Source organism: Nannobrachium achirus, assembly GCF_963921795.1.
Source record: "Nannobrachium achirus genome assembly, chromosome: 9".
NCBI classification, from domain to species: domain Eukaryota; kingdom Metazoa; phylum Chordata; class Actinopteri; order Myctophiformes; family Myctophidae; genus Nannobrachium; species Nannobrachium achirus.
In genome coordinates this window covers 1794048-1806303 of record NC_137818.1, presented here as the reverse complement: position 1 = coordinate 1806303, position 12256 = coordinate 1794048, and the positions used below count along the sequence as shown (strand labels likewise).

General features: G+C 43.0%; 1 pseudogene across 1 annotated transcript in view; it reads right to left on the bottom strand.

Annotated features, from left to right (window-relative positions):
* LOC308291799 (signal peptide, CUB and EGF-like domain-containing protein 3) overlaps nucleotides 1-12256 on the bottom strand; it is a 125114-nt pseudogene that overhangs the window by 15134 nt on the left and 97724 nt on the right. Inside the window, exons 17-22 of the transcript XR_013963354.1 lie at nucleotides 11255-11371; nucleotides 10770-10931; nucleotides 5951-6157; nucleotides 3852-4013; nucleotides 3243-3410; nucleotides 836-997 (exon numbers count right to left, since the gene is read on the bottom strand). The product of XR_013963354.1 is annotated as a signal peptide, CUB and EGF-like domain-containing protein 3 (transcript). The remainder of the gene's footprint in view (nucleotides 1-835; nucleotides 998-3242; nucleotides 3411-3851; nucleotides 4014-5950; nucleotides 6158-10769; nucleotides 10932-11254; nucleotides 11372-12256) is intronic.

The following is a 12256-nucleotide window of genomic DNA, read 5'->3' as shown; positions in this document are numbered from 1 at the left end:
CAACTTGCGACAGGTATTTCCCTTATGAGTGAAAGATTAGCTATTTCTAGAAGAAATAAAATATTTAAGGTGTTTTTAATTTTACATTGTATTTATGGAAGGACAATTATAATATATTAAGGCATATTTGTCTCATTAGCCAGGGATCCTTTTAAAATGGCAGCAACATTGTTAACACTTGGGGAGCCAAACGCGTTCAGGGACGAGTTATGGCCACTAGATGTCACCCTGCCACAGGAAGTTATATCGTCGAGGGACGAGTCAACAAATAGTTAACTTTTCGAGACCGCAGCTTCCCTTTGCATGCCCTGAATCCATTACGTCACCCAGCCAGGGCAGGAAGCCCCCTGTCTCTCCCCACACGGAAGGATTTTACATGGCTTTAGATTCTACTTTGAAACATAAGAACGGCTTTATCTGAGAATGAGGTAAAAACAGCCCCATGGAGGCAGAGAGCTGATTGTTTTCACGGCGACACTTTACCGCGAATTTACCGCGATTTTTTACCGCGAGTTTCGCGAGCGTTTGTAAACAAATGGAGTACCTCCTCAATCTTCTCTGGACACGCACGTGCACACGCACAAAGCTTGCGGGGCTCATCAAAACATAACGTAAGTCAATGGTGGCACCAGCAACAGCTATAAATGTTATAAACCTTGGCCGCCCATGTGTTAATGACTCACTCTTGCCACAGGGAGACGCTGGTGTTTTGTTAATATGATGATTATCATTATTGTATAACTAATAAATATGTATCATTTTAATCATTATTAGTATCATTATTGTATAAATATTATTGTATAAATAATAAATATGTATAATTTTAATGACTCACTCTTGCACTGGGAGACGCTGGTGGCTCCGTCGAAGTCGGTGGTGGTGTTGCCTGGACAGGAGATGCAGTAGTTCTGTCTGAACTCCGTCTGGTACGTCCCTACGGGGCAGCGGATGCAGCGGTGCACCGTGGTGTTGTAGTAGTGACCCGGGGAGCACTGGACTGTAAAGGAGGAAACAAGGGTTAAAATTACCCTATACTGGACTGTAACAGAGGAAACAAGGGTTAAAATGACCCTATGCTGGACTGTAATAGAGGAAACAAGGGTTAAAATTACCCTATACTGGACTGTAACAGAGGAAACAAGGGTTAAAATTACCCTAGGAACACTGGACTGTAACAGAGGAAACAAGGGTTAAAATTACCCTATGGACACTGGACTGTAAGAGAGGAAACAATGGTTAAAATTACCCTATACTGGACTGTAACAGAGGAAACAATGGTTAAAATTACCCTATACTGGACTGTTACAGAGAAAACAAGGGTTAAAATCACCCTATACTGGACTGTAAGAGAGGAAACAAGGGTTAAAATTACCCTATACTGGACTGTAACAGAGGAAACAATGGTTAAAATTACCCTATACTGGACTGTTACAGAGAAAACAAGGGTTAAAATTACCCTATGGAACACTGGACTGTAACAGAGAAAACAAGGGTTAAAATTACCCTATACTGGACTGTAAGAGAGGAAACAAGGGTTAAAATTACCCTATACTGGACTGTAACAGAGGAAACAATGGTTAAAATTACCCTATACTGGACTGTTACAGAGAAAACAAGGGTTAAAATTACCCTATACTGGACTGTAACAGAGGAAACAAGGGTTAAAATTACCCTATACTGGACTGTAACAGAGGAAACAAGGGTTAAAATTACCCTATACTGGACTGTAACACAGAAACAATGGTTAAAATTACCCTATGAGCACTGGACTATAACAGAGGAAACAAGGGTTAAAATTACCCTATGGAACACTGGACTATAACACAGAAAACACTGGTTAAACGATGTTTACACTCCAGGTACATTAAACCAGGGGTTCGCAACCTTTTCAGGCTGTGACCCCCAAAACAATCATATTTAACTCATACAGTGCCAGGCGACTTTTAGAGCAACTTTCTCACTATGGGCTTCCCTGCCAAGCGACTTTGGGCGACTTTTACTTAGAAAAAAAAACGTTTTTTTTTTTTTTTATTTTTTTTTTTATTTTTTTTTTTTGGACCCCATTAAATCTAGTAAACATGATTTCAATCGCGATTTTGCATGTTCCACCCCCATACAACCCCATCTTTATACAGGGCAGCCATCTTTGTTTACATAACATGTAAAACATAATGGCTATTATCTCAAGAATGCCTGAACGGATTTCCAATCTTTTTTTTTTGTTTGAAAGCTGTGAACAGCCTGCACAAACATGGTGCATGATCTGTGCATGGGTGTGCATGATCTGTGCACTACAAATTACATGGAAGTCTATGGAGAGGGCTGGCACTAATGCCACTCGAGGGCATTTTTAATTGGCAGTAAGTGAGCTGGGGACCCCCAAAACAATCATATTTTAACTGGGGACCCCCTCAACCTGACGCTAAGAGTTGAGGCATTGCATTTCGCTACACGGTCCTATTGTGAAAATAGCAGATCTACATGCTCACAACACCTCACAGTTTCTGCCTCTAATATTTTACAATTTGGCCAATTATTAACACATTTGTTGCAATCAACTAAATCTCTTTGAAGGTCCAAGATGCCATGGTCTCCATAGACTTCCATGTAATTCATAGTGCACGGATCGTGCACGCCCATGCCTAGATCATGGCACCACGTGTCGTGTGTGCATGCTGTTCACAGATTTCAAACAAAAAAATCTGCTTGGAAATCCATTCAGGCAATCATGGGATATCAGCCATTATGTTTTTTTACATTATGTAAACAAACATGGCTGCCATGTTTGAAAGATGGGGTTTGTTATAGGGGTTAAACATGCAATTTCGCGATCGCGATCATACCTAGTACATTTTTGGAGGTCCAAAAAACTTTTTTGAAAAAAATAAAAATAAAAAATCTTCAAAAACTGCCCAAACTCTGGGTTGGCAGTGGCACCATGTGTTAATTTGTCATTTTAGAGGTATTAAAAAGTCCTTAAATGTTCACTTCATAAATGTGCAGCTACCCTCTATACACTTAAACTTTATCTTGGTTTGCGAGAAAACAATGTTACACATTAAGTTAATCATCTGAGGACCCCCCTGGGGGTCCCGACACACAGGTTGAGAACCAGTGCATTAAAGGAGGTTTAAACCAGTAATATAACGTTCCACACGCGTCAATCAATCAATCAATCAATCAATCAATCACTGGACAGCGTGAATGAAGTCATAAAAGGGTGTGTCACACCATCAGGTCACCTTTGACTTCACAGTCGTGGAAGCTCGTGGAGGCCTCTCTCTTGGTGCCGAGGCCTCCTCCACAGGGGAAGCACAGGGTGCGCCCAGGGTCCGGCTGGTAGCTGCCCTGGGGGCACGGCTGGCACGGCTTGAAGCCGTCACTGGAGAAGAAGCCCGTAGGACACTGGCCTGCAGGAGGACAGGACAGGGTTAAATCTCTAATCTGTGAAGGCCCATGTGATCCATGTGGGCGTTCAGTCAGTCAGTAAGGTACAGCTGAATGTGATGTGTATTGGTAATATGCCAATACATATTCTTAATCTCGTACTATATTCAAATTAAATCATATTAAGCTTCAAGTTAAATTCATTCTAAGCAGCTTGGTGGCCTCTATACACTTAAAATAAACAGCCTACAATGAAATAACAACAACATGCTACAAGTCGTCCGAGTCAGTGTGTCTCAAGTCGAGTCGAGTCGAGTCTGGAGTCATTGTCTTCCAAGTCAAGTCGAGTCTCAAGTTTTTTGCCCTCAAGTTGCAAGTCGTCAAATGTGCGACTCGAGTCCGACTCGAGTCGAGTCTCTATGACCCGAGTCCAGTTGTCTGTCACACATGGTGAATGCCCTGACCTGCGCAGGACGAGATGTTCCGGGCTCCGGAGGGTCCGTGTCCGTCGCTGCCGGGGCAAAGGTCACAGGCCAGCTGCCCCTCCCTCTCCTGGAACGTCCCCGGGGGACACTGGACACACCTCTCCTGTTCCCCCTGGTAGTAGGACCCTGAAGAGCACCGTACTGAGAACACACACACACACACACACACACACACACACACACACACACACACACACACACACACACACACACACACACACACACACAGGCGCGTCAATTGGGTATGGCAGGGGTATGCAGCTGCCATACCCTGGGTCCAGTGGGGAAAATAAAAGTTACTTTTAAATATAAATCCATGAATGTCTCTTTGTCTATCTGATCTGGTTATTATGTTGTTAAATTACAGTAAAATAACCACAAATGCAATATTTTACATAATGGTCACTTTAACAAGGTATTATAATTATATTCTCCACACTTGTATTCTCCACCATCTTGACAGAATGGTATATTCCCAGGTTCTGCAGGTCAGCTGCACAGGTGCAATGCATTATTGTTAATTGTGGCACGTTTACTAACATGTCAAGTTTAGCTGCATAGACTGTAGAAAAATATGGACGAAGCGAAGCCATTGGTTTCTATGCAGCGCAAATGGCCCTTTCTACCCCTTGAAATACAGCACACGAAGAAGAACACAGCCGACTGGTATCAGTTTAGTTGGCCACGCCCCCCCCGCAACTTTATCATTTATTTTAAAATACATTGGACCACATTTCGACAAAACGAATATGATGGTGATTGAAAGGCAATTTTTAACTAGCGATAGGAACCATACAGTATTCATGAAAATGTTAATTAAGGTTAGAAAACGAAAGGGGAAAATGAATGGGATCCAATGGAGGGCAATTCTTTTTGCGATCGGCCGGGGGGGAAAACAGCGCAACTAGCGGCCAATCATAGGAAGTTTTACTTCCGTATTGGAGTCATTTTAAATCGGCGGAACTATGCCCCTGGTTTAGCTGCACTTGAACAACCGTTCCAGGCTGCCATATCCAGCCCAAGAAACCGTAGAAACCAGTGTAAAACACAAGACATCGTGAAAATAGCTGATCTACATGCTCAAAACGCCTCGCAGTGCGAGGCGTTGTGAGCATGTAGATCAGCTATTTTCACAATAGAACCGTGTTATACAAAATGTAATGCCTCTTTTCCATGAGGACTCCCATCTTTGCCATACCCTAGCTTTTACTGAACTGACACCACTGAGCACACACATCACACCGAGGTCAAAGAGGTCAGGAGGTCAATTTACTGCTTTCTAATGTTTTAGCTATTTTTAAGAATTCTTATTTCAGTGGGTGGGGGCCGTGGGGGCATGCGTACAAGTGACTAAATATGTATTTTTAGACACAATAAGTCACATCTGCCCATGAAAGATTGTGGAGCATCTTGGGAATGGGCTTATTGTGTCTAAACATACACATTTAGCCACTTGTACGCATGCTCCCACCATTTAAAAACAAATCGCTAAAATTGCTAAAACGATAGAAAGCAGTAAATGAAAACATTTGAACACTCACACTTTTCTCTCTAAAATATGAACCCTTGTTTTAATAAAACAAAGTTGTCCTTTAATGGGATAGTGTTTATGGTCTACGGTCCCCCTGCGGGTCTTACCACAGCGGCTGGGTTAGGGTTAGTGAAGGGTTATAGTATAGTGTTTACAGTAAGGTAAAGTAGGTAAGGGTTCTTTTACATATGTATGAGCCACACAGTGGAACAAACTAGAAATACATGTTAAATTGACAACCAATGTAAGGGTTTTTAAGCAGACAATAAAAGCAGGTCTTTTAGAAAGGGTACCCCTATAGTTTATTTTAAGAAGGACAAGGGACGATGTGTTTATGTTTTTATGTTGTTGTATTGTCTGTTTGTACTGTAATTTGTTTTGTTTTTAACTTATTAACTGTTATCTGTATGAGGAGTCTTGAGGACCTCAACGGAAATAAGTCTCACGACTTTTCTGCGTAATCCTTGAATTGCTGTATTGTATTGTACTGATTTTCAAATATAATCAATCAATCAATCAATCAATACGGTCTAGGGTTGGGTCTTACCACAGCGGCCGCTGTCCTTCTCGCGGCCGGGCCCGCAGTGCTCGGGTCCGGAGGCGGAGCCTGGCGGCAGCTTCTGGGCCACCTCGTACTCCAGGCCCGCCACGCGGATCAGGAAACGTTCCTGGTTGATGGACTTCTTCAGGGCCTTGATGTACGTTTTCACCTGCTTCTCCATGCGCTGCCGCAGGCAGCTCAGGTTACAGCTGCCTGGACAGGCATGGGTTAAAACAACTCACATTAGAACTGACTGGACATGCATGGGTTAAAACAGTTAAAACAGTGCAGGCCCCCCATGAATGTTCTTCATAGGGGGAGGGGGTTTAACCCATTTAGACTATTGAAAAAATAGCAGATCTACAAGCTCACAGCTTGTAGATCTTGTAGATCTGCTATTTTTGTTGAAATATCAGTGGTACCAATACCAAAATGATATGTATTTGGTATTTGACCCCCATCTCAAAATATTTAGTTCCAGGGACCACACAGAAGCAAAATTTTAGTTACAAATGTTCGCTTTAAAAATACATATATTCAAAGATTTGCACACATATTCACAACTTTTCAAAAATAGCAGATCTACAAGCTTGTATATCTGCTATTTCTTTAATAGTTAAAGTATAAAATAGTTGAAGCCCCTCCACCTTGGGCCCTGGTAACTCAGTCCCACTCCCCACAATTAAACAGAGGTTGTCTCCAAAGAGAGGTTTGGGTCTGTCTCTACTCTACACAACGCAGAGAGATAAAGATACACCGGTTACACAAGCTCACAGCGCGGCACCGAGTGCCGCACTGTGAGCTTGTAGATCTGCAATTTTCTGCAAAATGTGTGCAAATCTTTGAATATATGTATTTTTAAAGCGAACGTTTGTAACCAAAATTTTACTTCTGGGGGGTCCCTGGAACTAGATATTTTGAGATGGGGGTCTGTGGGCCAAATACATATTATTTTGGGGGTCCTTCACATGAAAAGGTTTGAGAAGCACTGACATAGTAGTCTCTCAAGAACAGACTAACTGAGCACCAGTTAAGTGAAAAGGACCTTTTCTTTGACGATGGCTGGCCAGATTGCTGACATAGAAACATAGTTTTTTTCAAAAAACCTTAGAAGGATTCAAAAGACACTTATAGAATCATAGTGTGGTATGTTATGTCCAAAATACAGCTCCCGCAGATTTTGGTTCTATAGGGTCCAAACTATCAGAAAATGACGGGGGTCAAATTTTCCGACCCCTCCCTTATTTCCTGTGGGAGGGTCACTTCAGTTTTGGCCCTATTCGGCTATGTATTCCCAATTTCCCATTGTATTTTTTGCTAATATTGATTTGTTTGCTGTTTTGGCTTCTATAGGGACCAAACTATCAGAAAATAACAAGGTTGAAATTTTCAGACCCCTCCCTCATTTCCTGGGGGCAGGTCACTTGAGTTTTGGCCCTATTCGGCTATGCATTCCAATTTCACAAAGGATTTTTTTTTTTCTAAAATTGTTTTGTTTGCTGTTTAGGCTTCTATGGGGACCAAACTATCAGAAAATGACAGGGTTAAAATGTTCATACCCCTCCCCCATTTCCTGAGGCGGCGAGGGGGGAGGGGGGGTTTCAGTTTTGGCCCTATTCGGCTCTATATTCCCATAGATTTTTTTTTCTTCTTTTCTGGCTTTTGGCTTCTTTAGGGACCAAACTGTCAGAAAATGAGGGGGTTCAGATTTTGCATGCAATTGAAGATGCCAGGGCAGAGCCCCTGTAGGAAGATCTTCCATGTGTCCCATAGCATGATCTGACGGAGGACGATTATTCTGTCAAAGTTCTTATTGTTGATGCCATGGGTTTGCTTCAGAACATGAAAAAGACAAAAAGCTGTCAGATCTTCAGGATGCATTCAGCAAACAAATCATAACGATGATGGCTGGCTATGTTGAGGGTCGAGTTGTCTTTGATAGGTAATTAGGTATATGGATCAGTCATTAAAAAATACAAAGTCTTCATCCAGAGATGAAGCTCACTATGTCCATCAAGGAACTCCTGACTGTGTGATCAACCAAGGAGAAGTTGACATGTGTTGGGCCAGGGACTGCTTGAGTATTTCTCAAGGGACAGTTCTTTCATGCTCTTTGCTATATATGATACCTTCATCAAGGGACATGATTTTGAGGAGGTGCACACATCGAAGAGGCTGCTGACACCAATGTCCAATTGCCCTGAGCCCTGAGCTTCCACCAATTGAAGAGATTTGATGGAATTCAGAGTGGAGGGTATGTTCCAGTCAGGTGTCTTGCCCTCCCTGCTCCAAAGGCAATACTTGAGCTCATCACATGTGGCTACAAAGCAGGTTGCAAGGGACAGTCAGTCTCTGCAAGTGCTATGGCACTGGACTGGAGACTTTGCCTACCTGTTGTGTCTCCATAGAGGTTAAAGGGTCTCTCCAGACGTACCTGTTGTGTCTCCATAGAGGTTAACTTTGTCCAACTTTATTTTGGTAAGTTTGGTAAGTCCATGATTTCTGGTTGACAGTTTTATAGTTACATTCTACTGAAATTGTTGTGATTGGTAAAATGAATCTTGAATAAGCATTGCATTTAAGGGGGTGGAGAAGCTGGGGTGGAAGTGTGTGTTTGTGGGCCATGGTCACTGCAGGGGGATGTGGGGAAGCTGGGTTCCAGCTCGGTCCTGCCATGATGCAGGTGCTCTGCCTCATATTTGCTCCCATATAGCCTGCCATATTAGCCTATAACTGGGTTTCTGACTTAAGTAAAATGGAGGTGAAAAGTGGGGAGTAAGATGTGAGATGTATTGGGGTACAAATCTCAAGGCTGTAAGGCCACCCTGGTCCCCAGTAACTGCAGGGGCCCTAGAGAACAAGAACACTGTCCCTATGATGGCTTCACTAGTGCCACCCTGCCTAAAAACAAACAATAATTGAATTTGGACTAAGTGTGTGTGAATAAGTATTAAGAATATTTTGTCAACCAGAAATGTTTGGGATTTGTTAAACTGTCTATGGTGTTTCTGTAAGTTTCAATTTCAGATTAAGTGTGTACTTTAGTAGTTTTTGAGTGTTTATTCTGTGATAGTGATTTTTGTGATCCATGCAGTTCAGGAGGTTGAGTGAGATCTCAGTGGAGATATTAGGAGTGAGGGGGTCGGCTGAGTGAGGTCATTAGACATTAGGAGGAAGGGTCTCAGTGGAGACAGAGGAATAGGTCTCTGTGGAGACGCTAGGAGTGAGGGGGTTCGCTGAGTGAGTTAGGAAAGAAATAACTGTGAAATTGAGTCTTGAGTTCTTTGAATCTGAGTTAAGTTTTGTGAGGTCTGTGAATCGGAAATTATGAGTTATGTGTCGTCTGGATCTGAAATTGAGTTCTTTTGAGTCCTGTTCTTTTGAGTTTTGTGAATCTGAAATTGAGTTCTTTTGAGTCCTGTTCTTTTGTGTCCTGTGAATCTGAAATTTAGTTCTTTTGAGTCTTGTGAATCTAGAATTGAGTTATCTGAGTCTGCCGGTGAATCTGAAATTGTGAATTTTCTGAGTTCTATGAATCTGAAATTGTGCATTCTAAGTTTTGGTGAATATTAAATCAAAATTTCTTAGGGGAGAAATGTTTGATTTTAAGGGGGGAGGTTTTGTGGCTCTAAGTCAATATTTATAAGGAGAAAAGAGGGAATTTGGCTTGTCCTTGAGTTTTGTGATTTTGTGAAAGCAAAATGTATTTTAAATGTTTGATCTTAACTCTCCTACTGCCAGATTATTTATTTATTTATTGGGTCTGGCGCCATCAAAAAGCGGCTTACCTTTGCGACGTTATAGTAGATAGACAGACAGACAGACATTTATTTTTTTTTATTATTTTTTTTTGGTTGTGCAATAGTGCACTTTGGTCTGCCAGGCAGCAGAGGGCGGCGTCATGCGAGAATGAATGTGAATTTGCCTGTTATGTGTTGAAGAAGAAGAAGACCAGTCACTGGCCACAGAGCCTCAGAGCCAGAGAAAATCAACAAGGAAGTGAATTGTTCTCCGTTGATGTTAACGCATAATGGATTTTTTACACCATCACCGCGGAAAATGTGTTTACAGTAGACGGCCGCGCGACGCCTCATCAGCTTACAGTCATCAGACGAACGAACCGAACGAGCGCCGTATTGGCATCGAGGTTCTGTAAAAAATGGGGCGAACGTGAACGTTCGAAGCGGCGGGAGAGTTAAGGGGGGAGGTGTTATGACGCTATATTCTGAGTTGGGAATCAAAAATTCTTTGAAATGTTTGATTTTTAAGGGGGGAGGTGTAATGACCCTGGGTCATTTTTGTGTATTTTTTTGCTGTGTAGTGTTTTCTTCCCTCATTGCTGTGTGTGATTGAGTGGTGCTGATTGAGTGAGTGGCTGATTGACAACTAGATGGGGTGAATGGTGACTGAGTGTGACTGAATGTGAGTGGTTGACTACCAGGTGGATGCTGCCTGGTGATTGGCTCCCGAACCAGGTGGAGATCTATAAAGATGGCTGCCACCAGCAGTCTGATGTCTCTCTCCTAACCAGCCTCCAAGCACCAGCCTACTGTCTTTTAGAATTGTTGTGTTAGAGTTATGTGTGTAGGGGTGGGTGACCCCTTGTTATAAGGAAAGGTTTTTGTATTAGGATTTTATGATCCCACCCTGAGGTAACCTGTAACAGTCCTTTACTTTGATCTTAAAGTAAATAAATCCTTAAGTTTTGGGGGATTTCAAACCTGTGTGGCCTGGCTGTTTGGGGACTGGGAAGGAGGGAGTCCATTTTATTATGTTACACCTAGGGACCCCTAGCCTGGGCTGTAACAGGACTCTCCAGACCTACCTGTTGTGTCTCCAGGCTTGACCTCTGCCTCCAGCTCCAGGGTGATGCGGGTCACCTCCTTGTTGCTGGGGTTGCGAGCTCGACGCCCCTTGGCCTTCCTGGAGGAGTCGCACTTCAGGTTGACGAAGGTCACCAGGCAGCTGTTGCAAGGCTGCCCCCCTCCTGCACATAGGGTACATTGCATATTAAATATACACTGTTGCAGGGCTGTCCCCTTCCTGTATGGGGCATACATATTAAATATACACTGTTGCAGGGCTGCCCCCTCCTGTAGGGGGCATACATATTAAATATACACTGTTGCAGGGCTGTCCCCCTTCCTGTATGGGGAATACATATTAAATATACACTGTTGCAGGGCTGCCCCCTCCTGCACGTAGGGCACATTGCATATTAATGTGGGGGTCCTTGACATGAAAACAGTTGAACCCACCCCATGGACCCCCCCCCCCCCCCCCCCCCCCCCCATGACATAATGTATTTACCTGGGCCTAGCGTCCGGCCGCGGTCCTCTGTCCTCCCTGTGGCCTTGGGGTGGAGGTGACACTTTGCGTCTTTGATCTTGAAGGAGGTCGTCTGCTTCACTGGAGCCGTCAGAGTCTCTACAACACACACTCTGCTGTTAGAGTCTCTACAACACTCTGCTGTTAGAGTCTCTACAACACTCTGCTGTTAGAGTCTCTACAACACTCTGCTGTTAGAGTCTCTACAACACTCTGCTGTTAGAGTCTCTACAACACTCTGCTGTTAGAGTCTCTACAACACTCTGCTGTTAGAGTCTCTACAACACACACTCTGCTGTTAGAGTCTCTACAACACACACTCTAGAAGTTATTATCACTGGAGTCACAGTCTCTACAACACTCTGGAAGGTTATCATTGGAGCATTGTGTGCTTGTAGATTTTCACTAGTTTGGGTCCTGGGCAAAGGTCTAATCTCTCTTTTGGTTCACAACCTGAAAAGTTAGGGAACCACTGTTATAAAACACTATAGCAGTGTTAACAATGCATCACTGGAGCGGTCAGAGTCTCTGTAGTCTCACAGGGCCAGACTGTTGCCTGACACCATTTTCAAAGGCTTCCGGTCAGACAGTCTGAGACATGGAAGCTCAGATCACAAGTATAAAGTGGATGTGCCTCCTCCCCACTTCCATTCCGTCTTTATAGTCACACAAAGGTATCCTAATATCAATTAAAATCATCTAGGCATAAATAAATATAAATAGCTTGGATAGAAGAAAATAAATGCAAAGATATTTTCGTGCCAGCCTCCGTTACTTGGCTTTCAGCAGGTGCAGTTCCAGACACTATGTATAGTTTTCAGAGATTGTGGAATAGCAACAAGTCTTTACAACAAACACTTGTTATGGTTATCAACGAGCCAACGGTTATAGGGATAGCAACAAGTCTTTACCACAAACACACTGGAAGGTTATCAGTGAGGCAACGGTTATAGGGATGAGATGATAATCGTCGTTATCATCATT